The following is a 10,552-nucleotide window of genomic DNA, read 5'->3' as shown; positions in this document are numbered from 1 at the left end:
ACAGTGTAGGCGAACACCGAGGCGCCCAGCGACAACCGAGGAAGAAATGCGGCCTGACGCAACCAACGAACTCCAAAACGGGCGTAAACCGAAGGCAGCGATTACCGAGGTTCCACGGTATTTCTCAACCAGCAACTAATGCACAAGGAGCAGCCTTTATTCCATTTTTTTTCAATTCAAGTTATCTGCCCTAAAGTTTCAGTGGTGACAAATAAACCATTATGCTAAGGAAACTAGGGTGTTTTCCCCACGGACCGTATATCTTGTGGCAAGGAGGTGAAACATCCCAGTTCGGCCATGACTTCCGCATGGTTTCTGGGCCTAAATTGGGCTCGCCCTGCAAGATTTCCCTTATCCTGCAGCTTTCAAAAAATGATAAAATTGAAGGTTCTTTTTAAAAAGACCGGGCTGATCCTACTCCCATGCAAACACCGCAGGCGACAGACTGGTTTATTTTTCCCTTCTTGCCACCTGCTCTCCCCGTCCCACAGTGGCAGCCAATCAGAATGCCAGAAAAATGGGAATGTTCACACATGCTCAGGAATCTACGTAAACAACGTAAACATAAACGTTCATGGGGAAAATGAAAATAAACTGGGGGCTCATGCATAATTCACTGGAGTTCTTCCTCCCAGCCTGAACACTCCAACAGGGCAGCCATGCAAAGGGAGAAACCGAGATGCAAACAACCCAGTATGTTTGATACCGGTTTTCCCTCGGGATATTTTGTCTGCAGGGAAAACGCCTAGGTGTTTTGGTGTTGCTCCATTATGTGACAGCAACATAGCTGCAAACTTATCTGCAGAATGGAAATAGAGCTTACATGGCTGGAATGGATTGAAAGACGTGAAAATAAAGAGCTCAAAGAAGGTCTACAGTGATCTGAGACATTTAGCATATTTTCTATTCTACTTGCCATAGTGGTCAGTTCCTCATGCTAGTCTTTTGGTAGAAATAAAATGGGGGAAACTGCCTTGGACATTCCTGTGAATAAAACAGCACAAATCCTGCTAACAGAAATGAGTCAGAATTTAATACTAGCTATTGGTGCAGTAATATTATTCTCTGGAATGATTCAGTGGCTGCTGGAAGGAGCTTTATCAAGAAGAAACTGGCCCCAGAGCATTTGGAGCATTTAGTTCTTTGTCTAAGGAATACCTTAAATATAATTATACAATTGACTTTTTCAAGCTTGTTTTGTAGTGCCTAGAACAAAACAACGTTTAACGTCCCTCCCTGAAGCTATCACAGACATAATCAAATACTAAAGACCAACCTGTGAAATGCAGGTTGATTACGCTTACATTTTTATAGCTTGATTTTATGTCACTTATTCATAGCCCACATCATCTGTACAGTGACTCAAACATAGTAAATGCCATGAAGCACCAAAGGAATATACCAGTAGAAATAGCTCTAAGTTCACATACGTCTTTTGAGACCACATCTGACACAATTAAAAATTACATTCAGACTCCAAACTGCCGGGGGGGGGGGGGATAGGGAGTTGTGGAGGCAAAGGGAGTTGTGGAGGCAGCAGCCCCCTATGCTGGCAGATTTGCCCCTGGTGGAGGGGCAAATTTGCCCACAGAGCACCACATCAACACTTCTGTGCCCCCACTGGCTCTGTTGGCATAAAGGGGGCATTCCAGAGACATGGTCAAAGATGGAGCTGATCTTAGTTAGCTTCCACCCTGCTTTGCTTCCCAGGATGCCAGTGTCCCAGGTTTGGACTTTGGGGTGATGTAAGCCAACTGAGCCCAATGGAAGGCTTTTCACAGTGGGGAATGGTTTTTTTGTTTTGTTTTTTTGCCTCCCCGTGCTGGCGAAAAGCCCCCTGGAGTTGGCAAGGCAGTTGCCTCAGCAGTGGTGTCCCTGTCTACCCCAGGGTTCTGGATTGGGCTGCCCATGTTTTATACTTATTCTTGAACAATCTTTAAAAGCTATGGATCTTGTATAGCTTCAGTAAATAGTAATATTCTGTATGACAGTATTACCTCGCTCACCCGCTGTAACTTTCTGATGAAGCCTTGCAGGGAGCTCTGTTGAGTGAGGCCAGCTCTTCTTTCAAGGTGAAAGAGATGCATTATGCAGCCTTCACTTAGGTGGAAAAAAACCAAAACAAACCACTGAGGTTGGATTATCAAAATTCGAAAACTACTTGTCAAACCAGCTTAAACACCAGTCGATGTCAGTTGACTGTAATATACTTTTGGTTGCTGTGAAGGCAGCAGACAGCTGTTCTCTTATTTTAAACCTGCCTTCCATCTTGTCGTCCTGTGCTTTGCTTTTAAGAAACATATGGGTGAAATTAAGTAGGTCAAAGCTGAATACGAAACAGATGGTTATAGGGAATATCTCAGAAATGTGATGGAGGAGATAAATATAGTGATGTGAGTCTAAGAGCACCTTATAAAACCAACATTGTTTTCCAGGGTATAAGCTAGCAGGACTCAAAGTTGACTTTGCCCAGTCATGGTTTTGCTCCTGAACCTAGTTAAAAATGGATGTTTGAAGAAAGAATGTGTGTATAAAGTGTGGTCAAGTCACAGCTGACATGGGTCGTTTCCCCACTTACAAAATGGAGGTCATAAGCTGTGGTTTCCTTTGCTGCGGGACCTTTTGAGCGCGGAGTCCTGGTCCCCATCGCAGCCTCCACCCCCTTGGTCCAATGAATGCGGCAGCCACACAGCAGCTATGCAGGACTCCCCACGCAGGACAGGGGCTGTCCTGATTGGCTGCTGTGTTCTGCTGGGGCAGGATTTTTTTTATTGTGAAAAGGACGAATCAACGTCTCCACGTCCAGATGTGGATTTTAAGCATTTAAAATAAAAAAATAAAAACCCAGGCTGCGCACCTCCTAATTGGACGGATGGCTCTCGTCACCAGCAGCGGCGGGAAAATCAAACCCAGAGTCACCCCCTGGGCTTTCCCACTCCCCCACGCTTGGCACGGGGTTTTCAAAAAGGTGCTTGACCATCCAGGAGCAGAAATGCTGTGGGCTGAGGAGGAAGGAGAGCAGTAGAATCGGGGTGGCTGCATGGTCGCCGCTGAGGTAGTGGGGAATGCGGCAGCCCCCCCCCCCCCCCGGTATTTTATGCAAGTAGCATGCAGCAAATGGTGAGTGGGGAAACGACCATAGTGAACCCATTGGGTTTTCAAGGCAAGAGATATTCAGAATGGTTTGTCATTGCCTGCCTTTGTGAGGCCTGAGAGAACTGCGACTAGCACTAGCAGGCTTCATATGAAACTAAGAAAGGGTAATCAAATCTTATTCTCCAGGGCACTGCTGTTAACCACTGCACCACACTGGCTGTCGTAGAAAGAATAAAGAAAGAATAAAAAATTAATTGGGAATCTTGCCTGCTAATTGTATTTAAATGGTGGAAATCTGTTCTGTTGGAAGATCTCTTGTAGTTTGGCAAAAGATGTTTGTGATCAGGAGCTTTATTCTCCAAAGTAATCTGGAATTACCTTCTTGGCATTGCGTTTGGATTCCGGTATTAACGACAGTAAACAATGAAAAATGTTCAACATTTTTCTGGTAATGTGAAACCATTAGATTTCCATAAAGTATTCCCTTTGGTGACAGTGGAGCAGGAAGATGTAGTAGTTTGCTACCACAGATATTCATTCACTTCAGAGAGTCATTTATCTCTCTTCAAAGGCCCTCTTTTGCTGTCCCTTGACCACACTCAACTCTTAAGTCAGTAGACGGAGCAGAATATAGGAAACCAGTCACTGGTTTCAAAGGAATCCTGTAGCAGACAGCTATGGGGAAAGGTTTTTTTTTCAAGGTTAAGTTCAAAGAAACTTCAGGGTCAAAATAATTTCCTTTTGCAAGAAATTCAAGGGCCTCTCCATCAGATGCATAAAGAAAGTGCGTCTTGGGTCAGTTTATAGCATTAACAAGAGCTAGTGCTACAAGACTCTTTAAATGCTACAGAGTAACATGGTTGCTCCTGTGGACTCAAATGAGCTCAAAATAGACTGGAATTTTGCTGTGCAGTTTAACAGAGGTTTGATCTACAAAACCAGCAAGTGAAAGTTTTCATGTGAAGGTGCTAAGCATCACTGATTGCTAATTACTGCAGAGCAACCGGGCAGAAAACTACAGGGATTGACTCAAAGTTCACAATGGGATTTCTAAGCAACATCTTAGGTGGATTCCGCATGGGCCCAAAACAGTCATGTGAAAACGATGTAAACTCTTTTACAATGTTTTAAACCATTTTACACCCTTTTCACACCACTGTTTCTGACCCATGTGGAATCCGCTTCACATAGGCAAAAGATGTAGGACTGGCAACTGCATGGAGCACGAAATGTCCTGTGCCTTTAGAAGAAACTTAATGGTATATTTTTACCTCAGTGCCATGAAAAGCTTCAGCTGCTTGTCCCTGCACTATAACCCTTAAAGGGATTGGCCTTTTTTTCTCTCGGCTTGTTGGCAACTCTATGTAAGAATAGTGTGTGTTGGGGGGGGGGTGTTCTGTATATTGGCCTTTTGTATATTGCATTGAAGTTGTATATAGAAAGAAGAAGAAGAGTTTGGATTTAGACCCTGCTTTTCTGAAGCCTCTAAACCACTTACAAACTCCTTCCCTTCCTTTCCCCTCAACAGACATTTTGTGAGGTAAGTGGGGCTGAGAGAGTTCTGACAGAATTGTGACTAGCCCAGTGTCACCCAGCAGGCTTCGTGGGTGGGAGTCAGAACACAAACCCAGTTTCGCTATAAAGTCACGTGCAGGCTTATCTCTTGATTACAGACTATTATCTGTCTCCCAGTTACCATTGTAGACGTGGCTGAAATCCATTTGCACCCTAGCTGGATCTGAAATTCCACAGCTTGTGCAGATTCTCAATCCTATATGTAGATTTCAGGCTGTCAGCGGCGAGCACTACAACACTGAGTCCATTAATTCTATGCCTTCTCAGTTCTCATGGAGATCAGCTTTTCCATCATTTATGCATAATCTGACATAACAGAATGAATTCCTGCATTGAGAACTGCTGTGTTGGCTTTCATAGTCATTTGTCAGGGGGTTTGTGAACAGGTTGTGTTAGAAAACAGTGCCTGGATTGCCCTCTACTGGTGTGGAAATTAAAATGTTACAGCTGGTCGATACAATTGTCAATACCTATTTTCTGAGAACACAGAGCTGAGTATATTACAGGTACATACCGGTAACCTGGAAGTGACTTGAGGCATTAAGTGCATGCAGATATTCCTGGGATTATTGTTTCAGCATTTCCATTTGTCCATTCAAGATAATCTGGAAAGTTAGATCCAAACACAAAAAGCCTTTTGAGAGCCTTTGAAGCACAGGGATCTCCCAAAATGGCACCTATGGGGGTTGTGAGACCCACTGACTTTCCTGGTGCCCTCTAAATGTTTTTAGAATGTGGGTTGGGGCTTTTGCCCAGCAAGACTTGTAACTGGGTGTACAAAATTTTTTTAAATGCTTCAGTAGCAGCTGCCACCCCAGCACAAGAATCTTCACTGTGCAACTGAAAGGAAGCTGTGTGTAAACAAGAAAACAAAAAACCTCAAATACCCACTTCAACAGATTCTGCTCCCCACCCCCCTTGCTTTCAAACTCTTAAAATCCATCTGAAGGAGCTGTTGCCCGATTATAGCTTTCTTGAATGCTAAACCTGAAGTGGGTGCTTTTAATGCACCCCTCAAGACTGGCAGATTGATGACATTCACTGCCTCTTTCTGAAATCATTTTCTCATCCAAGGTCTATGATGCTTCACTAGTATGGTGCATCTAACAATAAACTAAAAATGGTTGGCTGGCCTACAGACATCTAAACTTGGATCTTTTTTTCTTCTATGAAATGTGTCCCTCATATTCATCGATCCTCTACTGACAAGGAGTATCAAAACAACTACCAGCACTATAACTAGATTTGTCATAATTCTTGATAAGAAGCAGCCAAGGAGCTGTTTCCATACCTATTTAAACTCCAGCCTAGTTTGTATGGGGGCTAAACCAGCAGGAACATTGGTGGTCTGTGCTTGGTCTTGTTCTGAAATGACACTAGATTAACAAAAGCAAAGAAAAATATTAAAATAGCAACATCAGATGTAGTTACTGTGAGAAAACAAGGCAAATGTGAATGATCCCTCAGGCTTATGTGGAGCTGAATCTATTTGTTTTAGCCCAGGGTTTAAACCAGGGTTTGGTTACTGCTACATGACAGGATGAACATTTTTCTTTTACCCACATGATTTTCAGAGACAACAACATGGACAGACAGGAGGTGGGTTTGGCATGCAGGGGAAATGGGAGGGGGTTATAGTATTAAGGTGAAGCAAACAATGTGTTGGTGTTTCAACTCTGGTCCCAGAGGAGCACAGGCTATTAACTGTAACAGCTTGAGCAAGTATTTTCCTTCTCCCTTGTGAGAAGTGACTTCTGTATTATTCTTGCCACAAACTGCACTGAGCAAATTAAAAAGACAGCATCTGGTTGTAATCGTCTTCCAGCAATCAGAGCAAGGAGGACGGCTGCTTCCAGAGTCAATCTTTGGAAGCGTTCCGTTGGCATACACATCTTTTTTTTAAAGATCTCTGTCCTCATAATGAGTGAGCACTGATGTATCTGGTGTATTTGCGTTATTTATTTGCAAACATACAAGCGGAATGTATTTGAAGCAAAGGAGCCAGCAGCAGAGCCACTAATTCTGCATCATCTCTCCAAAGAGAAACTATTGAACCTGGTTTAGCAATTTTTCCTTGAATTAGAATAGACATTTCATACACAACTATCTCTAGTAGGTTATCCACCAGTATAAAGCACAACTTCTTAACCAGTGTGTTGTAGTGGTTAAGAGCAGGTGCACTCTAATCTGGAGAACCGGGTTTGATTCCCTGCTCTGTCACTTGAGCTTTGGAGGCTTATCTGGTTAACCAGATTAGCTTGTGCACTCCAACACATGCCAGCTGGGTGACCATGGGCTAGTCACAGTTCTTTGGAGCTCTCTCAGCCCCACCTACCTCACAGGGTGTTTGTGGGGGGCGGGGGTGAAGGGACAGGAGATTATGAGCCCCTTTGAGTCTCCTTACAGGATAGGGGGATATAAATCCAAAATCTTCTTCTTCATCATCATCACCAACTTCCACCTGAGAAAACATAATATATTCTCTTTGACCACTGGGAAGCAATCAGCTTCAACTGATTATGGCCACCTCTGAAACACCAGGGCATTTTTGTTACACTGTGATATTGTTATGGGAGAGGGAGGGGGGGACAGGACATGGTGAAAATAATGTTGAGAAGTTTCTCCAGAGCATTTTGTAAACATTAGGATTGTGTATATGGTTTTAGATTCTTGCTGTGCCTGTTAATATGGCAAATCATAGACAAAGTAATCTGTTCATGCAAAGGGCATACCGAGATTTAGTATAATCAAGTATCTAATAATCCCTGGCTTTCAACTTCATATGCAATAATGTAAATAAGGAATGATGTTTTCATATCAAACATGAAGTTGGAAAATGGACCATTAATTCTTAATCCCAACCCTTTACTTTCTACACAGCAAATTGATTTTAGTTGGCTATAAAAACAACATAATACTAGGGAGACAAAATTCAGGGACTCTGATGACCCTAGGGGCCCAAGGAGATAGAAATATTTCACTGAATGCAGCCCAAATATCATAGGAAAGAGATTGTTAGAGATGTATGGTATCACTTTCAGGTTTCCCCAGAAGTGATATTACACCATCCCCCTGATGCCCCCCATGTCCCCATCCCCCCTGATGCCCCCATGATCCCCCTGGTGCCCCCCCATGTCCCCAGTCCCCTGGATTCCCACCACACTGTTCCACTTCAGGACTACCAAGAGCTAGCATAGGACTCATTACTGAACAACTAGAACTACAGTTGACTGCTAGTTTCTTTAGACTTATGATTAAATGGCTGGAATATTGGCATAATAAGCTGTCTTCATTGCTAATAGTGGCAGAAGGACATTCACCTGACAGATTATCTGCTGCTTACATGAAATCTGTAAGACTATCTGCATTGAATCTGTGGCTGGATGGAACCATAGTCACGGGCAATAAAGCTGTGGACAGTTTTGTCTAATCAGTAGTAAGAAATGTAAAGTTATTTTCATTCCAGATCACCACACAACTTCTGAAGTTTCTTCAAGTGCAGTGTTCATCACTTGGTTATACTCATAGCTGTAAAAAATATCCTCCCCCATAGTTTGATTTCAGAGTCTAGTGAAGGGCCTTGATAAATCAAGCTGACCTCAAACTGACTCAGTTCCTGGGATGGAAAGATGGCAGTGCAAAATTTACAAATATGATTGATTTACCCTTGTTATCAATCTGAAGTACGGTATGACAGACCATCATGGGTGTAACAGTTCTAAACCTTGATAGGAAGAAGAGGTTTTTAGATTTAGCACTCCGGTGTTGTATTTAAAACACGTCTTGCTTAACATGTTGGAATTGTTCAGTAGAGATGTTGCACTTCATCTTCCCAGCCAGCCGTGTTTGGCAAGTGTTTCTGACACAGTTCCAATATGTGAAGTGTGGCCCACATTTTTCAATATGGCAGCCTTAAAATGATCTGGGTGTATATTCTTGTGTTGGGGAATTGCCTTACATCGATGATTGGGAAGGCACACCAAAATTAATGTAGTTATCTCCTAATGAGATAACTAAAGAGATCACAGTTGATCCTTAGGTACCAAATTTGAGGAACAATAGCCACAAGAAGGCTACTATGTCTCTACATAGCTGATTCCCAGATAAGGTATGTGGGATGGGTAGCTGTGAATTTCCTGCATTGTGCAGGGAGTTGGATTAGATGACCCTTGGGGTCCCTTCCAGCTCTACATTTCTATGTTTCTCACCCCCCCCCCCCAGCTTTTCCTAAGAACAGGATGTTCAATTCCCCTGGGGGTACACAGTTGCCAGCCCATTGTGACATCATGAATAAAAATGCAGTCAGTTCCAGAAGGGGTGGTCCTCCATTCAGACCAAGAAAGTGAAAAGAACACCTCCTGTCTTGGTGATCTGTCAGTTTAAACTATTTTATATTGTTGTTCATGCCTCTTGTTTTGATTTCTGGCAAGTTATTGCACCGTTCCCACTCAAAGGCTTTGGGTCAAACAGGGGGAAAAAAATCAATGTTTCATGAATCATGCAGTCAGTTGTGAAAGTTTACCATGCCGGTGCTTTGGCACGGCTGTTCGTTATAGTTCTCTGGAGAGTTTAATTCTGTATGATCTGTATATTATTGTGGCAGGGGGGGAAATTCTTTGTTCTCAGCGTGACCAAGTCTCTCAGTGTGTTTTGCTTTGCGCTCGCTATAGAGAGAGAAGAATGGTAGTCTAAAAGCCCTAAAGATCACAGGTCCTCATTAAAATTGTAGCTAGTCCTCCCAGATTGGCACCACTCTTCCGATCAAAGTCTTTTCCAGGACACCACCTGAATTTGATAAGAAAAGAAGGGTGGGGGTTCTGTTGTTGCCGTGCAGATTCTTTGCTGCACATTGCACTGTACAACAAAGAGTGGCGCTCGCAAGTAATTCTCTTGATGGCCCGTGGAATTAGTACAGTACGCTCATTAAAGCTGCTAGGTTGATTATTACAGCAATTTACAATTTGTTGTGCTGTTGTCGTAGCCTCGCTCCCAGTGGGGCGCCTGCACTTTGCAGCAAGACCAATGCAATCAGCAGCAACCCGAGTGTTTTTTAAAAAACAGCAAATTTCTACAGGAAGCGGATGTGGGGACCTTAGTAACAATAATATGCTAATTCTTTTAAATCCAGCCAGTAAGACCCAGGATAAATCCCCAGCCCTTTATTTTTATGCCACAGTGAAGCTGGCGAAAGCTCCTGGGTAAACAATCATTTTCAATTAAGAGACGGCAATGGGAATTAAGCTGTCTGCTGGGTGGTTTGCATCCATTGTAACTTTGCTAAGTCTTCGTGCCACCCTGACCACTGAAGAACCTGGATTTGGTGGATGGGCTTTCTGCAGAGTCTGCTCTGTCCACCTGAACAGCTCCATCCTATGGACTGACTGCAGCTCCTGATGAACTTTTTAATAGCTTTCAGATTCTTATCGAAACACCTATTAACCCTCCTCCTCCTCCTCTTCCTCTTTCTCTTCTTCTTAATAGAAATCACTGTTAGCAACTTGAATATATAGTAAGGGGGGGAGGGTGTGTATGGTATGGGTTGTCCTGACCTGCATGGCCTTGGTCAGTACTTGGATGGGAGATCACCAAGGAAGTCCAATGTTGGCTTGCAGTGGTGGGCAACCTTTGTTAGTCTCTTGCTTTGAAACTCTTACTAGCTTGACATGTGCAGCTTGACAGTATTTTACACACACAGTGTAGGTTATCACTCAAAACTCTTCAAGATTTAGGTGTTCTGAAGTAGCAATTATCCTTAGTGCACATACATATGCCTAATAAAAGATCCTTTAGGGGGATTCTGTGTTATTTAATACAAAGGCCTGGATGGTGTCAGACATTGTTTTGACCAAACAAATAATGTCAATGGCACTTCAAGCTTGGG

This window comes from Sphaerodactylus townsendi, linkage group LG08 (genome assembly GCF_021028975.2).
Source record: "Sphaerodactylus townsendi isolate TG3544 linkage group LG08, MPM_Stown_v2.3, whole genome shotgun sequence".
Lineage (NCBI taxonomy): Eukaryota > Metazoa > Chordata > Lepidosauria > Squamata > Sphaerodactylidae > Sphaerodactylus > Sphaerodactylus townsendi.
This window is presented reverse-complemented; position numbering follows the sequence as displayed.